This window comes from Chrysemys picta, chromosome 5, assembly GCF_011386835.1.
Source record: "Chrysemys picta bellii isolate R12L10 chromosome 5, ASM1138683v2, whole genome shotgun sequence".
Lineage (NCBI taxonomy): Eukaryota > Metazoa > Chordata > Testudines > Emydidae > Chrysemys > Chrysemys picta.
This window is the reverse complement of record NC_088795.1, coordinates 32,422,645-32,438,628: the sequence shown is the minus strand read 5'-3', so window position 1 is coordinate 32,438,628 and position 15,984 is coordinate 32,422,645. Positions and strand designations below refer to the sequence as shown.

General features: G+C 40.8%; 1 protein-coding gene across 27 annotated transcripts in view; it reads left to right on the top strand.

The window, feature by feature from the left end:
* The window catches only part of TBCK (TBC1 domain containing kinase), a 240,907-nt gene that overhangs the window by 35,091 nt on the left and 189,832 nt on the right, over positions 1 to 15,984 (top strand). The gene's annotated exons all lie outside the window — the stretch shown is intronic.

The window sequence follows — 15,984 nt, the reverse complement described above, 5'->3', positions numbered from 1 at the left end:
TTTAAATGCTTAAATAGGATTTAGGTGTCTAATACACTGCTCTACAGCCAAAATGCTTCTGAAATAAATGTAGTCAAACCTTACGAATTCTAGGTCACTGAGAACGAAAATGATGCTTAAAATTGTTGATTGGCGCTAGTTTTCAAGATATGCTATTGGGTCAGTATATACGACCCTTGACTTGGGAATGGCGGAGGATAAGTGAGTTATACAGGGAAGGGATCTCAATTTAAACCAGAAATGACTAAAATACATCTTTGACTGTATCTATGAATAAATCTATGGCTGGGTTTGGACAGTACTTGCTTTTTAGGCAAAACAATGAATGATGCAATCTGAAGCTGGTCTTGCGTCATACATGTTATGAATTGCATCATGTTATTCCTAGAAGTCATGGATGATGCAATCATAAAGAAGCTTACATCACTCTGCTGAACAAATTGCCCTATATCAGCTCTAGAAATCATACAGTGTCGTGCTCTCTTATTTGTCAGTGTTTGATTTTGCAAAGGGACACATTTCTGTTTAGCCAAAGTGAGCAGAGATGCCTCGTACTTGTGTGAACAGTGCAGATAACTTCTATGTTTGAGGTGAAGTGACTTTTGCATCACAAAAGCGCCGTATAACCACTATTGTTAAGAAAGCCTATCACCTTTATTTTGGCTGCAAAATAGGAGATCAGGACAAGAGGTGGGCCCCACACATATGCTGCAACACTTGTGCAACAAATCTTCGCCAGTGGTTGAACAGGAAAAGGAAATCTATGCCTTTTGCAATGCCAAGAATTTGGAGAGAGCCAACAGATCATACCAGCAATTGTTACTACTGCATGGTGCCTCCAGTTGGGAAAGGTGTGTCAAAGAAGAAAAAGTGGACTGTGCATTATCCAAACATTACATCAGCTATACGCCCAGTACCTCACGGAGAAGGACTGCCAGTTCCTGATGCACCAGAATCATTCTCACTTGAGTCAGATGAGGAAGAGGAAGAGGATGAAACTTCTGGTCCTGAACCATCAATGTCACAGGACCCACATTTTCTCCCATCCTCCTCCTCTGAACCACACCTCATAACACAAGGTGAACTGAATGACCTTGTCAGGGATTTGGAACTACCCAAGAGTAAGGCAGAGCTGTTGGGCTCCAGACTACAGCAGTGGAATCTCCTGGCAGGTGATGTTAGGGTTTCCATTTTCCGTGACCGTCAAAAGGATCTTGTCCCATTCTTCTTCATGGAAGGTGATCTTGTAGCCTGCAACATCATCGATGGTGTGATGGCAGCCCTCAACATCGTTCACGATCCAGATGAGTGGAGACTGTTCGTTGATTCATCGAAGACGAGTCTTAAAGCTGTTTTACTGCATAATGGCAATGTTTTGACATCTATTCCAGTTGGTCATGCAGTCCATATGAAGGAAACCTATGATAACATGAAACAACTTTTGAGGTGCATAAACTATGACCAACATCATTGGCAGCTTTGTGGCGATTTGAAGGTTGTTGCTCTCTTCGTTGGTCTGCAGACTGGATACACAAAGTACTGCTGTTTTCTCTGCGAATGGGATAGTCGTGCAAGAGATTCCCACTACATCAAGAAAGATTGGCCACTCCGACAGTCATTGGAGCCTGGGAGGAAAAGTGTTCAGCATCCACCACTTGTTGAATCAAGGAAGATTTTGTTAGCACCCTTACAAATCAAGCTTGGTCTGATGAAGAACTTTGTCAAGGCCATTGACAAAACATAAGCAGCTTTCAAGTACCTCCGTGGAAAATTTCCAAGGTTAAGTGAAGCTAAGATAAAGGAAGGTGTCTTTGTTGGTCCTCAGATTCGTGAACTTCTTCGAGATGATGCATTTGACCATGCACTGCGTGGCGAGGAAAAGACAGCATGGAAAGCCTTCCAGTTAGTGGCAATAAATTTTCTCGGAAACAGCAAGGCAGACAACTACAGGTTGTTGGTGGAAAACCTCCTCAAGGCATACAAAAGCCTTGGTTGCAACATGTCACTAAAGATACATTTTTTGCACTCTCCTCTAGATTTTTTTCCACCGAACTGCGGAGCAGTGAGCAACGAGCACGGCGAGCGATTTCACCAGGACATTGCAACAATGGAGAAACGCTATCAGGGCAAATGGAGCCCATCAATGCTTGCAGACTATTGCTGGACAGTGACAAGAGATGCTCCATTTAATGAATACAAGAGACAAGCCAAGAAGCGCCGAGTAGACACTGAATAGGACTAAACTATGTACATAATAGTTTTTTGCCTTTTGTTTCATAATAAATTTTATTTATATAACCCTTTTGCTGATTTTTAAAGTGTTACATAAACAGGACAGGTGAAATATTATCATGTAAAGCAACCATAAACACATGAAAAGACCTAGGTTTACAATTTATGATTAAAACTCTACTATCTACACAATATACATAGACATAAAATGTAAAAACTTAAATATCTTAGAAACAGTAGCCAATCAGTTGTTTTAATTGTCATATTTGAATTCAGCACATCAAAATACATAATAAATAGCACATTTTATCTCTAAAGCAGACGACTTCTCAAAAATTGTAGACCAGTGATATTAGGCACTGAAGTTTGAAACTGTGGCAATAGCACGTTATTTTGATAATTGTACTTTTAAGAGCAGGGCTAATATTTATAAAATAACTGAAAATGATTATGACTTGTGACTTTCTCCCTGATGTCATTTGTCAATTTTGTCTTCTGCTGACTTTTTGAAAACTGATCTACAGTCCGAAAGCCCACTAGTGCCACTGGGATTTCTAGGTGCAGATTGGACTTAATTTTCAAATGTATATGTAATTTTAGCATTGAGGAAAAATGAGAGATTAATAGGTGCAGGCAGGCATTGTACAGGCTTCCCTCCCCACAGAACCTGAGGATTGTCCTTCAAAACCTCTGCTATCCCAGTACTAACCTCTCATAAGACTGCTAATTGTACCAAGTTGTGTGGTGGTTTTGTTTTGTGGGCAGATGCCCACTAGGGACTACAAGGGAGATCACAAGTCTTATTTTTACTTATGACCTCAGTTGGAATTCAAAATTCTGAGCTTTATAAGTAAATGACTAGTGCATTACAGCACAGTGTGCCTCATAGCCTTCACACTGGTGAATTGGTCTAGTTGTCAGGGCCAGGACAGACTACAGATGAGACTCCTCAGAGTCTGGGAATCTGTGTGGCGCTTAATTTTTCCGATAAAGTTTTATTTTGAAACAAGAATATCCTTAACCACAGTCGCCCTGGTAAACTTATCCTGGCGATTGAAAGTATTAAGGAGAATTGCTGTGTTTGCTTGTGGGTTATAATCAAATCATGATGGAGACCATGCCAACAACATTAACTCTAAAGTGCGCAGACCTAGGAGATGTACTTATATTTTGATTTAGTTAAAGCCCACAATAAAATAACCTCTACAATGGGGTGAAACCCTGACCCTCTTTGATGTTAGTTCTGCTCTTCTGTCACTAGTTTGCTCTCTTTGGAGGGGCGGAGTGCAGGAGGATGTGAGAGGTCTGTATGGTTCTTGTTTCCGTTAATGAAATGGTGTCCATGTGAAGCGTGAGGTATGTTAATAATCCTACTTAAATTTAGCTTGTTATTGTATGTTCAGGTGTCATTACATGGCTTTTTAGTGAGAAATTTTATTTTAATGTTTTCTCCCTATTGTCACCTTCATGTCACATCCTGTCATATTAGTAATTTTTTTACCTGTGAATGCATAGACCAGCATCTGGTTTTAAGAGAGGTCTGTTCTTACCTATTTTTTCCATCTGGTGATCATTTTGGCCTGAAAGCTTGTCTGTTGCATCATATTTGTTGGTCCAATAAAAAATATCTTATTATTTTACCTTGTACATCTGGGCTGACTCAGACTACGGTGTAGGCGAAGTGGTTTGTCCCTGGTCAGTCGGTGGCAGAGTCAGCATCAGAAACTGGGAACATGGATCACAGGTATTTTTGCTCTAAGCACTAAACCACATGGCTTTGCAGATGTCATTAGGATAATTCTTTATAAGGTGTATCTGTTGTTTTCCAAAGGACTTTATTCATTCACTTCCTCTTTTTATAGGATGAATGCTATAGACCTTAAAGAAACTCAAGGTGTTAAGCTTTAAAACTTCTGCTTTATAAGCAGTCAGGCCCATTAAATCATTCATAATGACAATGCACTGAAAAAGAAAAATAGCACATCTATTAAAACATCCTTAAGTACAGTACGCCATGTATTGGAAACAACTTTTCCTTTTTTAATGATACCTTTGTTCATTTTCCTCATGATTTACATTAGCACTGGAATAATACTGAAGGGTAGGTCTGCCTGCTGAATGCTTCACAGCCTGTGATGTGATTTCACTCATATAGACACTTAAACATTGCCTTCAAAGTCATCCTTATGCTTTTGAAAAGTGTAATAAAACCCAGCAGTATTTTGAATCACACGTGGTGTGTGCCAGATGAAGATGTGGTACACCAAATACCCTTACACATAAGTTAAAGGCTTCCTGAGGAGTTTTATAATAAACTTAATAATTTTTGTATTCTATTCTGTCTGCTACATTCCCTTCCAGTTCATATAATTGATAGTACCTTTCCCAACTAAATTAGCTATGCTTACCATCACAATCTCAGTGCAGCTTTTTTAATCAAATACATAATAAAGTGCTAAATAAAGGCATTCCCACATGCATCAAAATCGTGTTGTTCTATGTAGAGTTTTTTGTAATTTATTTACCCAGGAAGACTCGCGTCAAATGCACATCTGGTTTTCAACCAGGTCCTGCTTTTTATCCAATTTTCCAGCTGGGTTGATGAAGACATAAGGAGGTCAAATGACTTCCTCAAGGTCACATAATGATTCAGCATCTCAGCTGGGATTAGAACCAGGCTGCTGTAACCATTGGACCACACAAACTATGTATTCTAAACTCCTCTACGGGGGGTGAACAAGTTAGTAGTCTATCTGCGTGGTATTCTGTAAGCTAACTGCAAACTTCCCTTCCTATTGCTTGTAGTTTTGCATGTGCTACAGTAATGTCACATTAAGGATTTATTCATATTACAACAGTCACAGACTCGTCCAGTCCTGTTCTCAGAGAAGATTCTAGTCTGTTGTGATCAGATCCCATGTGTTGCTACTGTAGTTAATGTCACTGTTCCTGCTCCAGGTCACTCAGGCACCCTCCCTAGGTGCAGACCCTGTGGAACCCTGCAATTCTGCCACCTAGACCCTGGAACCAGTGTCTCAATCCTCCCAATCCCCAGAGTTTCATAGGCAGGTTTCTTCTATGTTCCTTTTACGTTCCTTCCTTTTATGCCTGACTTAGAACAACACTTCCTTAGCTCTTGACCCCTAGTGCCCCTACTCTACTTGCGCTACATTGATGATATCTTCATCATCTGGACCCATGGGAAGGAGGCCCTTGAGGAATTCCACCAGGATTTCAACAATTTCTGCCTCACCATCAACCTCAGCCTGGACCAGTCCACACAAGAGATCCACTTCCTGGACACTACAGTGCAAATAAGCGATGGTCACACAAACACCACCCTGTACCGGAAACCTACTGACCGCTATACTTACCTGTATGCCTCCAGCTTTCATCCAGACCACATCACACGATCTATTGTCTACAGCCAAGCCCTAAGGTACAACCACATTTGTCTCAGACAGAGACAGACACCTACAGGATCTCTATCAAGCATTCTTAAAACTTCAGTACCCACCTGCGGAAGTGAAGAAACAGATTGACAGAGCTAGAAGGGTACCCAGAAGTCACCTAGTACAGGACAGGCCCAACAAAGAAAGTAACACAATGCCACTAGCCCTCACCTACATCCCTCAATGAAAACCTCTCCTGCGCATTATCAAGGATCTACAACCTGAAGGACGATCCCTCATTCTCACAGACCTTGGGAGACAGACCAGTCCTCGCTTACAGACAGCCTCCCAAACTGAAACAAATACTCACCAGCAACTACACACCACACAACAGAAACACTAACCCAGGAACCAATCCCTGCAACAAACCACATTGCCAACTCTATCCACATATCTATTCAAGAAATACCATCATAGGAGCTAACCACATCAGCCACACCATCAGGGGCTCGTTCACCTGCACATCTACCAATGTGATATATGCCATCACATGCCAGCAATGCCCCTCTTCCATGTACATTGGCCAAACCGGACAGTCTCTACGCAAAAGAATAAATGGACACAAATCAGACATCAAGAATTGTAACATTCAAAAACCAGTAGGAGAGCACTTCAATCTCCCTGGACGCTCAATAACAGATTTAAAAGCAGTAGTTCTTCAACAAAAAACTTCAAAAACAGACTCCAACGAGAAACTGCAGAATTGGAATTAGTTTGCAAATTTGACACCATCAAATTAGGCCTGAATAAAGACTAGGAGTGGCTGGGTCACTACAAAAAATAATTTCCTCTCTGTTGATATTCATCTCTTCTTGCCAACTTTTGGAAATGGGCCACATCCACCCTAATTGAATTGGCCTCATTAGCACTCACTCACTTACCCACTCGGTAAGGCAACACCCATCTTTTCATGTGCTTTGTATTTATACCTGCCTACTGTATTTTCCACTCCGTGCATCTGATGAAGTGGGTTATAGCCCACAAAAGCTTATGCCCAAATAAATTTGTTAGTCTCTAAGGTGCCACAAGGACTCCTTGTTTTTGCGGGTACAGACTAACACAGCTACCCCTCTGAAACCTGTCCTCCTTCTGCGTCTCTTGTTTCAGGTGATGAAATGGTTTCCTTTGGCTTGGAGAAACACACCTTTAAAATCAATCTCTGTGTTTGTCAAGCAGAGAAAGCTGCAGCTCCCCCATCTATGTAAGTGGATCAGAGAGAGTTTCAGCTCCCTTCTCCTAAATGAAGTTTTGGTAAAGAGTCCATTCAAAGGAAAGGCCCAGCTGGCTAAAACCCATTGTTCAAGCCTGTGAGAGCCAGTTAATGCTAATAGCCCTTGATTGCTTTTTCACCACTTTCCAGACAGCTTCCTCAGACTTGCATCTGAAGAAGTGAGCTTATGCTCCCAATACTTCTGTTAGTCTTAAAAGTGCCACAGGACCCTTTGTTGCTTCCTCACTATGTGTCAAGTTCCTGCAACAAAATGGATGATCTAATCCTCAGTGACTGTTATGCTTACAAATAGCATTAATAAAACCATATGTTGTTCATAACTGGACACAGTTATTACCCAAACTGTCACAACAGTCATGACATTGTAACTAGTGAAAGACAGTCATCGTAACCAATTTACAAATAACATGATTTGGTTTGTGTCAACACATCATGTTTTCTGCTGTTTCAACCTTGTATTTGCAGCCACGAGTACTAGACTGCTTCAGTGTGTGTCTGTCAGTGCATTCTGACTAGCTATACCATAGTGCACTAGCCACTGCCAAAGAATATAGATGTGGGTTTTTTTCCAACCAACTCCTAATCCCACTAGGATTATGACAACAGATGTGGCTGTTCTGCAGCATCCAGTATTCATCTATCTTGACAATGGTGTGAATGCTTTGTCTAGGAAAAGGAAGTGCTGCTGAGAATCTTAAACTGGCCTGTGTCTTCTGGTTATTACTGCCCAAAAATCATTGTAGCCCAGCTTGTATGCTGGGGCATCACGTAAGTGTGGGAGCAGACAGCTATGATAGGACTGAAAAAGAAAGGAGGTATATTTTTCAGTTAATGCTCTGAATATGCTTTTGCTTTTGCTAAGTGGTACAATGTACAAGTTTCATATTCAGGCTGCCATTAACTTTCTTTTTAATTGTGCTTGTGTGAACCTACAACCTGCTTATTATCATTCGGGCTTGCAAAAATATTTTCTTTATCTTCCTTTGGCTCTTTATTTTCTTATGTCATTTTCTTTTCAACAACTTCATAGGTCTATCTCTTGAATCCAAGTATCTCAGAACTCCAGTTGTGTGATCACTAGTCCTTGTGGTCTAAGAATTCATAATACATATATTGAGGAATTTTTATTTCAGCCTCTGAGCCATCTATGGTGCTGCCGCCAGCTGTCAAATGTATTTTGAAAAATCCCTTTTCCCACTCCTGGGCAAAGCAATTGTTTTCTTTGTTCAAAAACAGTGGTATTTAAAATAACTTCCTGGAGGCTAGAACAATGGAATGTCACACAATAAAATGGACAGTGTTGGTAATATCAAATTACTGTTGTGAAACTGAATAGTAAAAAATAAATTGTAATAATAATAGCTGACACTTGTACAATATCTTCCTGTAGAAAATAGCTTCAGATAATAGCTAAAGTAATAGGTCATCCTCTCTATAGTCAATTGCCAGAGACATGGAGGACTCAGAATAATGAGTGACCTCTTATAAGGGGTGATTGCTATTAGTTCACACAGGAGTTACTTTCTGCTCTAGCTTAGGGAAAGCAGATGTTGACATGCTGGTCTTTAGGAGAGCCTTTTTTTTTTCTTTTGAAGATGCCTGAAAATGCAGAAAAATTAAAAAGGCCCTTGCTAACATCTTTCTAAAATGGACAGATGCACAATGTTGTTTGTCCTGAAATGTAGAAGGTCAGCTGTCCAGCCCAAGATCCTAACCACGTGTTCAATCTGTAACATCTTCTTCTCTTTTTCCAAGGGGGCAGGCTTCTTGCTAAGATTGATAAGACCTATAGGAAAAGGTAAGCACTCTGTGTCTGCCGCTTCTCATTCTAGTTTTTACTTCAATTTCAGTATTATTATTATTTTTTTTTTATCCTGACACAGCAGAGCTTAGAACTGTGCCTTGGTTCATTCCAAAGAAAAATGTTAGCCTAGATATTAATCAAGCAGTATCTCTGCCTCAACCCAAAATGGTGACAAAAGAAGAATCTTGAATGTGGTCTGTACTCTTAAATGTTATCTGGGAAGGACAAATACTCTGAGAAATGGATTACTTCATCATTTCCTTTGGAGTAGCACAAAAAGGCAAACCACTTCCAAAGCAACTGTTGCTTTTGGTTCAGCATACTTCCAGGAAAGGTTCTCTTATCTCCACTCTGTTTAAAAACCCATCAGATCAGAGGTCAGGCTGACTCCTGGGTAAAAATGGAAATGGCCTCTCTAAATCTATAATTCCATCCATTCGTTTTCTAATCACGAGTGTGGACACATTAATCATTAGGTGTAGTTTTTGGCTGATAAATTCTGAAGGTTGTAATATAGTATTCATCATTTTTTATTTGTCTTAAAAATTCTTCTTTCCCCACTCTAATTCAGCTTATTTATATTGCTTTTAAGAGCTTGCTAGTATGGATTTTTGGAGCTACTTGCTCAAGAATGGGAATTTTTTTCCTCCTTCTAAAAAGGATTTCTGAGAGAGCAGCTCCAGTAATCCCTGTACTCATTCTGCTGATGTTCTGTACCGCTGATGTTACCCAGTTCAGTTTTCTTTATTTTTTGCTGTACTGTTTCATGGTAGGCCAGGGTGTTCAGTAATATCATACTTGTCTCTCTTGTAGTGCGATGCCCAAGTGAAAAAAAGTTTTAAGGCATTCCAAAGACACTTTAGTTGTAGTTTATGTATTGACAATTTATCTAGATTGGTATTAACATCTGTAATGGCCTTCTAAGCAAGAACAATACTTTGGATGAATTCTGAAATATTATTTTTACATGGTTATAGAAGATGGTAAATTCAGAAGCCTCTAAGTGACTTAATATCACTAATCCCATTGAAAGTCTCTTCCTTGCCCCCTTAGGAAAGTGAAACCATGGGTGACCGTCACCGGACACCCTATCACAGGGTGTTTAAGGGCCTACATATCTTGATTTATACATCTTCCATCCCCCTTGCTAGTCCTTTATATATCCTCCCACACGTGCATACACACTTTAAGTCTTACAGCAGTTCTCAAACTATGGGGGTGGGCATCCCAGGGGAGCCACGGTAATGTGTTAAGGAAGGCAGGAGCTATGTGTAGGCTTTTGGGGGTTTTTTGTAAAGAGCTCTGGTTGTCAGTCCCATGTGACTGGGGCTTGTGCAGAAGGGCTGAGAACACCTGGGAGGCAGGGATAAAGGAGACAACCGGAACTCCACCATTCCAGGGCCAACAGCCGGAGCCCCATCAACTGGGCTCGGGCTCTCTTCTCCTCCCCTCCCCACCCCCCAATCCCTCACCGGGAGGGGGTTCAGGCTCTCCTTTCTCTCCTCTCCCCCCCTTCACTCATCTCCAGGTGGCGGGGCTCTGGCTGTCAACCCCAGGGTTGCAGCAGCAGCACAGATGTAAGGGTGGCAATGGGGCATTAAGTCTGCTATGAAAAGCAATATTGATGAATATCACTTTTCACATTGCCACCCTTATGTCTGTGCTGCTGCTGACACGGCGCTGCTTTCAGAGCTGGGTGGCAGTATATGTACTTTGGCAGTATATGTACTTTATGTACATAAATGACTACAGACACAAAGCAGGGGGGCCCAATCAAATATATTTGAGAACCTCTGCTTTTAAGAGATACTGTTCTAGATCTTCATACTATGGTACTTCTTATTTCTTACCTGCTTTGATGAGCAATGAAGTGGTTGATGATATTAAAGTATCTCACTTGCTAAGTGAGCATCCATTAAAATGCATGGGGCAGTTTACACCATGGAGCTATTGTTTCAAACTCTCTGCAAATTTGGGCACACCTCTCTTTATAAATGACACTTGTTTCCTGTTTTGAAGCTTTCTCTATGTCTGTAATAGCTAAAGACTTTAGAACGGTGGTACTCTGGATAAGTCAGAGATTTGTCAGGCCCTTCTCCATCCTGAGAAACACTGATGTAGCCTAAGTCATCTTATTCACTTGGAGCAAGTAAGTAAATGCTTACTAAGGAATCATATGTGACTAAAACCCATTGCCATGGAAGGGGTAATGCAAGGTCAGTGGGATCTCCAGGTGGCAGTGTAAGTTGGGAGGGTGCAGCATGTGCACCCCCACAATGCTGGGACAGTTCCATTAGCACCTGTAGAGACTTGGAAGGACCCAAACCATTCTGAGGAGGCTAGACACATTGCTAGCCTGAAGCAGTTCTCTTGGGGAGCACAAGGACTGCTGTTGTGCCTGGCCCTATGTCGATGCATAAAGTGCCTCTTCTACCCATTTCTCACTCATTTGCAATCATTTAAGTTTGCATACGATTGTCAGGCTAATAGCAGTTAAACTCAAATCATAGTGCTAATAACCACAAGCAATACTTTTTCCTAAAGAAAGGCATCAGATATACACAGCATTAAAGTTTTGGCAATAGGGTATTTGTTTACTTATGGAAGATGTGCAGACTCTGTTTCTCAGTGACCATTGCACTGAGATGCTATGGTGATAGCTACTGGGAACCAGTGGAATTTGAATTGATTTTTTTTTTCACCATTTAAAGGTTGATCAATATGAAAAGCAAATATGCTCGTATTTTTACACATACATTTTTAATCCATTTTGTCAGTCAATGAAACTGCCGACATCAGGATGACAAACCTTCTCTTTTATGTTTAAAAAAAACAAGGAGTCCGGTGGCACCTTAAAGACTAACAGATTTATTTGGGCATAAATTTTTGTGGGTAAAAACCCCACTTCTTCAGATGCATGGAGTTTATGGATGTTTATCCATGCACCAGAAGAAGTGGGTTTTTTACCCACGAAACCTTATGCCCAAATAAATCTGTTAGTCTTTAAGGTGCCACCGGGACTCCTCGTTATTTTTGTGGCTACAGACTAACACGGCTACCCCTCTGATACTTTTATGTTTAATCATTCTGGAACTGGTATTTAATGACAGAAAAATCTAAAGATATTTTCAGGCATTGTTGGAGTAGTTTTGTGGCCACGTTTTTACCCATTCTGTGTGGTCACTCAAGAATGATAGGTGTGCAGCTGAGGCCCTCTAGTGTAACAATTGAGCATTGCTTTACTCAGGCAGATATCCATTTAAGAAATTTATTGCAAATACAGTAATTCTAAGGCCCTTCCGTTCAGAGGACCACTTTGTCCTACAGTGTGTCTGATGACCTGTTAAGAGAGACAAGGCAGGTGAGGTAATATTTTTTTTATTGGAACCAACTTCTGTTCGTGAGAGAGACAAGCTTTTGAGTTCTTCTTGACATCTGGGTGACTTATTCTGAATGGCACAGCTAAATACAAGATGGAACAGATTGTTTAGCATACATAGTTAATACATTTTTCAAGGGACCATTCAAGGTAAAGTGGTTAGTTAACACCCCCCCAGTTGGAGGAAGGAAAGGAAGAAATGGGGAGCTGCTGGTGGAGGGGACGGGGGTTCTGTTAGTGGGTTTATATACAGTGTTGTAATAAGCCATAAATCCAGTGTCTATTCAGTCCATGATTTTTAGTGTCTAGCAAAGTTATGAATTTAAGCTCCCAGGCTCATCTTTTAAAAGTGTTGTGCAGGTTTCCTTTGAGGATGAGGACTGATAGATTGGATATAGAGAGAGCACTTTGTGAAAAGTGTTCATGCACAGGTAATATGGTGTTTTTGTCTTTTATCATTTTCCTGTGTGATTTCATTTGAGAGCGTAGTGATTGTCAGGTTTCACCCATGTAGTTGCTGTTGGGGTATTTAGTGCACAGTTTGAGGTAAACCACATGTTTTTATAGGCATGGGTTGGAGCCATTGATCTTGAAAGGTGTGTTGTGTGGGGTGTCAATAATTGTAGCTGTGGAGATATGGCTGTAGGTTTTGCATCTGTTGTTCTGGCAGGGTCTGGTGCTGCTTTGAGTTGGTGTGTCCTGGGCTATGGGGAGCTTGTTTCTGATGATGAGCTTGAAGAGGTTGGGGGTTGTTTGAAGGCCAGAAGAGGGAGTTCAGGAAAGCTTTCTTTCAGGGTGGGGTCTCCATCGAGTATAGGTTGTCATTGTTTGATGATGCCCTGTATGGGTTCCAGTGTGGGGCAGTAGGTGACAACTAGGGGTAGGCGGGTGAAGGGGGGTGTTTATTCCTTGTATTGAAGCAGGTTCTCTCAGGATATTTGGGTGGCCTGTTCCATGGTGCGATCTACTTCTCTGTGGATCGTCCTTGTTTGGTAAAGGTGGTTTTGAATGTGTTACAGTGTACATCCTGGACTTTCTCCTCGGAGCATATTCTGTGGTATCCAAGTGCCTGGCTGAAGATAATAGATTTCTTGGGTAGTTGTTCATTGCTAAAGCAGATCGTGGTGTCCAGGAAGTTGATGCTGGTATGAGAGTGTTCCAGAGAGAGTTTAATGGATGCGTGGTGGTGGTTGAAGTTGTGGTGAAAATCGATGAAGGAGTTTGTCATCAGTCCAGAGGATGAAAATATCTGTGTAGCTCAGGTACATGGTGTATTTGTCCTCTTTGTAAGATAGATTGCCTTGCACACCATATCCCTACCAGACTGTGAAATCTTCTACCTGACTGTGAAATCTTCTACCTGCTACTTTGTTCTCAATGTTTTGCTTGACAAATCACTGGTCATCCAAAGACCCCTTTTCTAATGACAATATAAACATTTTCAAGCTCTGTTAGAATGAAAGAAGTTTTTTAGTAGCTTTTATTATGCATTTTATTGTGAGAACCTAGGAACAACTAGCATACTGAAAATGTGAAGAAACTACTTTTTCAACGAGCAACTACATAATGCTAAGTTTTAGTACAGTCATATTTGTTGTGTTTGTCCCAGGAATGACTAGGATGGACCTGGTATCCTTACATTGATCAAGCTCATCGCCCTTGGTGTTCAGGTAGTAGCATTGTTTACAGGACTGCATTGGTGGATTTGCTCCCTTGTACCATTATTAAAAATAAATTATTCAAAATAAAAATTAAAAATTGAGGGAATTTGGAAGACTTTTGCATGCGGGTCTTGCCCTCTAAATTTAAGAGCCTAACTCTGATGGTGTCTCTTTATAAAAAAGTGTCTGCACCATTATTAAAGGCTTCATAAATTTAAAATTCCTGTCACACCCAGTAAAGGTAAACGTTTATGCTGGAACTACCTGGGAGACAGAGAATATTCATACATAAAGGAATTTAAATAGCAAGTGCTTTTCTGTTTCCGTTGTTACTAATGAAGATGTCTTTAACAAACCACAGTGTTTTTTTACCCTGTCTGCAATGAAATTATAAGTTTTTATTTATGATGTCCATCTGTTGCTGTAGAACTGCTATGTGACTTCACTGGTTTAAAACTCTTACCAGCAACATCTAAGTGTGTAGCTTAAACAAGAGGCTCACCTTGACAATCCACCAGCTTGGGACATGCTGGTTTTTGGTTTTTTGTTCTTTTTTAGATCAGGGACGGGCCCTGAAATATGGATGGATGTTTGTTTTCATCTAAAGTTTAGAAAGTTTGAGTTGCCAAACAGTGTGCGAATTTATTCAAAATAAAAATAAAGAAATTAAATTGAGGGAATCTGGAAGACTTTTGCATCTGAGTCTTGCCCTCTAAATTTAAGGACCTAACTCTGATGGTGTCTCTTTATAAACAAGTATCTGTGCAGAGGGCTAGCCAAGAGGAATCTGTTTATCATTCTGATGTTTCTCATGGTTCTTGACCAGACAGCTGTGGAGAGAGAGAGAGAGAGAGTGTGTGTGTGTGTGTGTGTGTGTGTGTGTGTGTGTGTGTGTGTGTGTGTGTGTGTGAGAGAGAGAGAGAGAGAGAGTCTTTTTTTACTGCAGGGGACGCAATAAGAGTCTATTAAAGCTGTCACAGTAAAGGGTAACTTTCTTGGGGTGCATGCACATGTTGGAGTGACTTCTACTTTAAGTTTCACCATTATATCCATGGAGAAACATTGCACAAAACAAGGATCAGTTTTAATGCAGTTATTTTTATTTTTTAAAGGTGAGGTGAGTGTGCTACATACTGTTTTATAGGCACGTAAACTATGCCGTATCCTGCAGATTCCTGACAAGTTCAGCACCGTAGTGTACGGGTGTGGAGAACATATGTTCAAATTAAATCTGTCCAGGGAGGCTGGCAGCAGCACTAGTCTATTCTGTTGCAAGTGAGATTAGTGTGCTAGTTCATTTTTAGTTCCTTGTGGGATAATAATGTATATTGCACAGAATTCAGTAGAGTTTATCATTGATGTCAGCCTCTCCTTAAGGGGATATTGATGACTAAGGCAAGATGGAGCATTTTGTACCTTGAATATTGAGGATTTATAAATGGCACTTGATATATGAGGTACAGACTACAGTATTCGGTATTGATCCCTTATAACCTTTCTGGAACTGGAGTACTCTAGTTATCTGCATCTCCAGTAACTGCAGTGATTGCTTTGTTTTTTCCTGCCCTCTGTGCTACCAGCTTAGAAAATGTGCTGTCTCTCACTCCAGTTGGAGGAGCTAATACTGTTACTGAAGGAGTAACTTTTTTTTATTCCCATCTTGTCAGGCTAACCACTTTGATACACCTAGTGTACCGCCTCCACCGAACCTGGGGTAATTCCCTCTCCCAGCCACCTGAATTTATTTCATTGGTGCATTTTGGAGGTAAATTCTGAAGTAGAGCTAGTAATACCATGTAGGAGGAACTGTCTCTGGCCAAGGGCAAGTATATGAAGGGGTGATTAGCAGTTCACGGGAGTGGGGGTGCAGAGTGCACAGCATTCAGAACAAATCCTTCAGTCTGAGCATTAAGTATATGAGACTCAAAAGATTAAGGAAATAATCTAGCTGCAAATAGAATATGGGAATGAGCTGCAAGATGGAGTAATTAGCTGACCTTCTGGATGCTGCTACATACCTGTCTTCTCCTGGCATTATCTCTTTGTTTCTCCTCTCCCTCCCCCCAATATAATTACCCTAGCTCAGACACGATCCCACTGTTCTACACCTACTTTATCCCAGTAAGCTTGCTTTGCATCTCTTGCTTGTGTTCCTCACCCTAGCTGATCAGCTGATTACCTTCCCCTCCTACCTCTACCCTCACTAATGCTTGTGATATACTCTA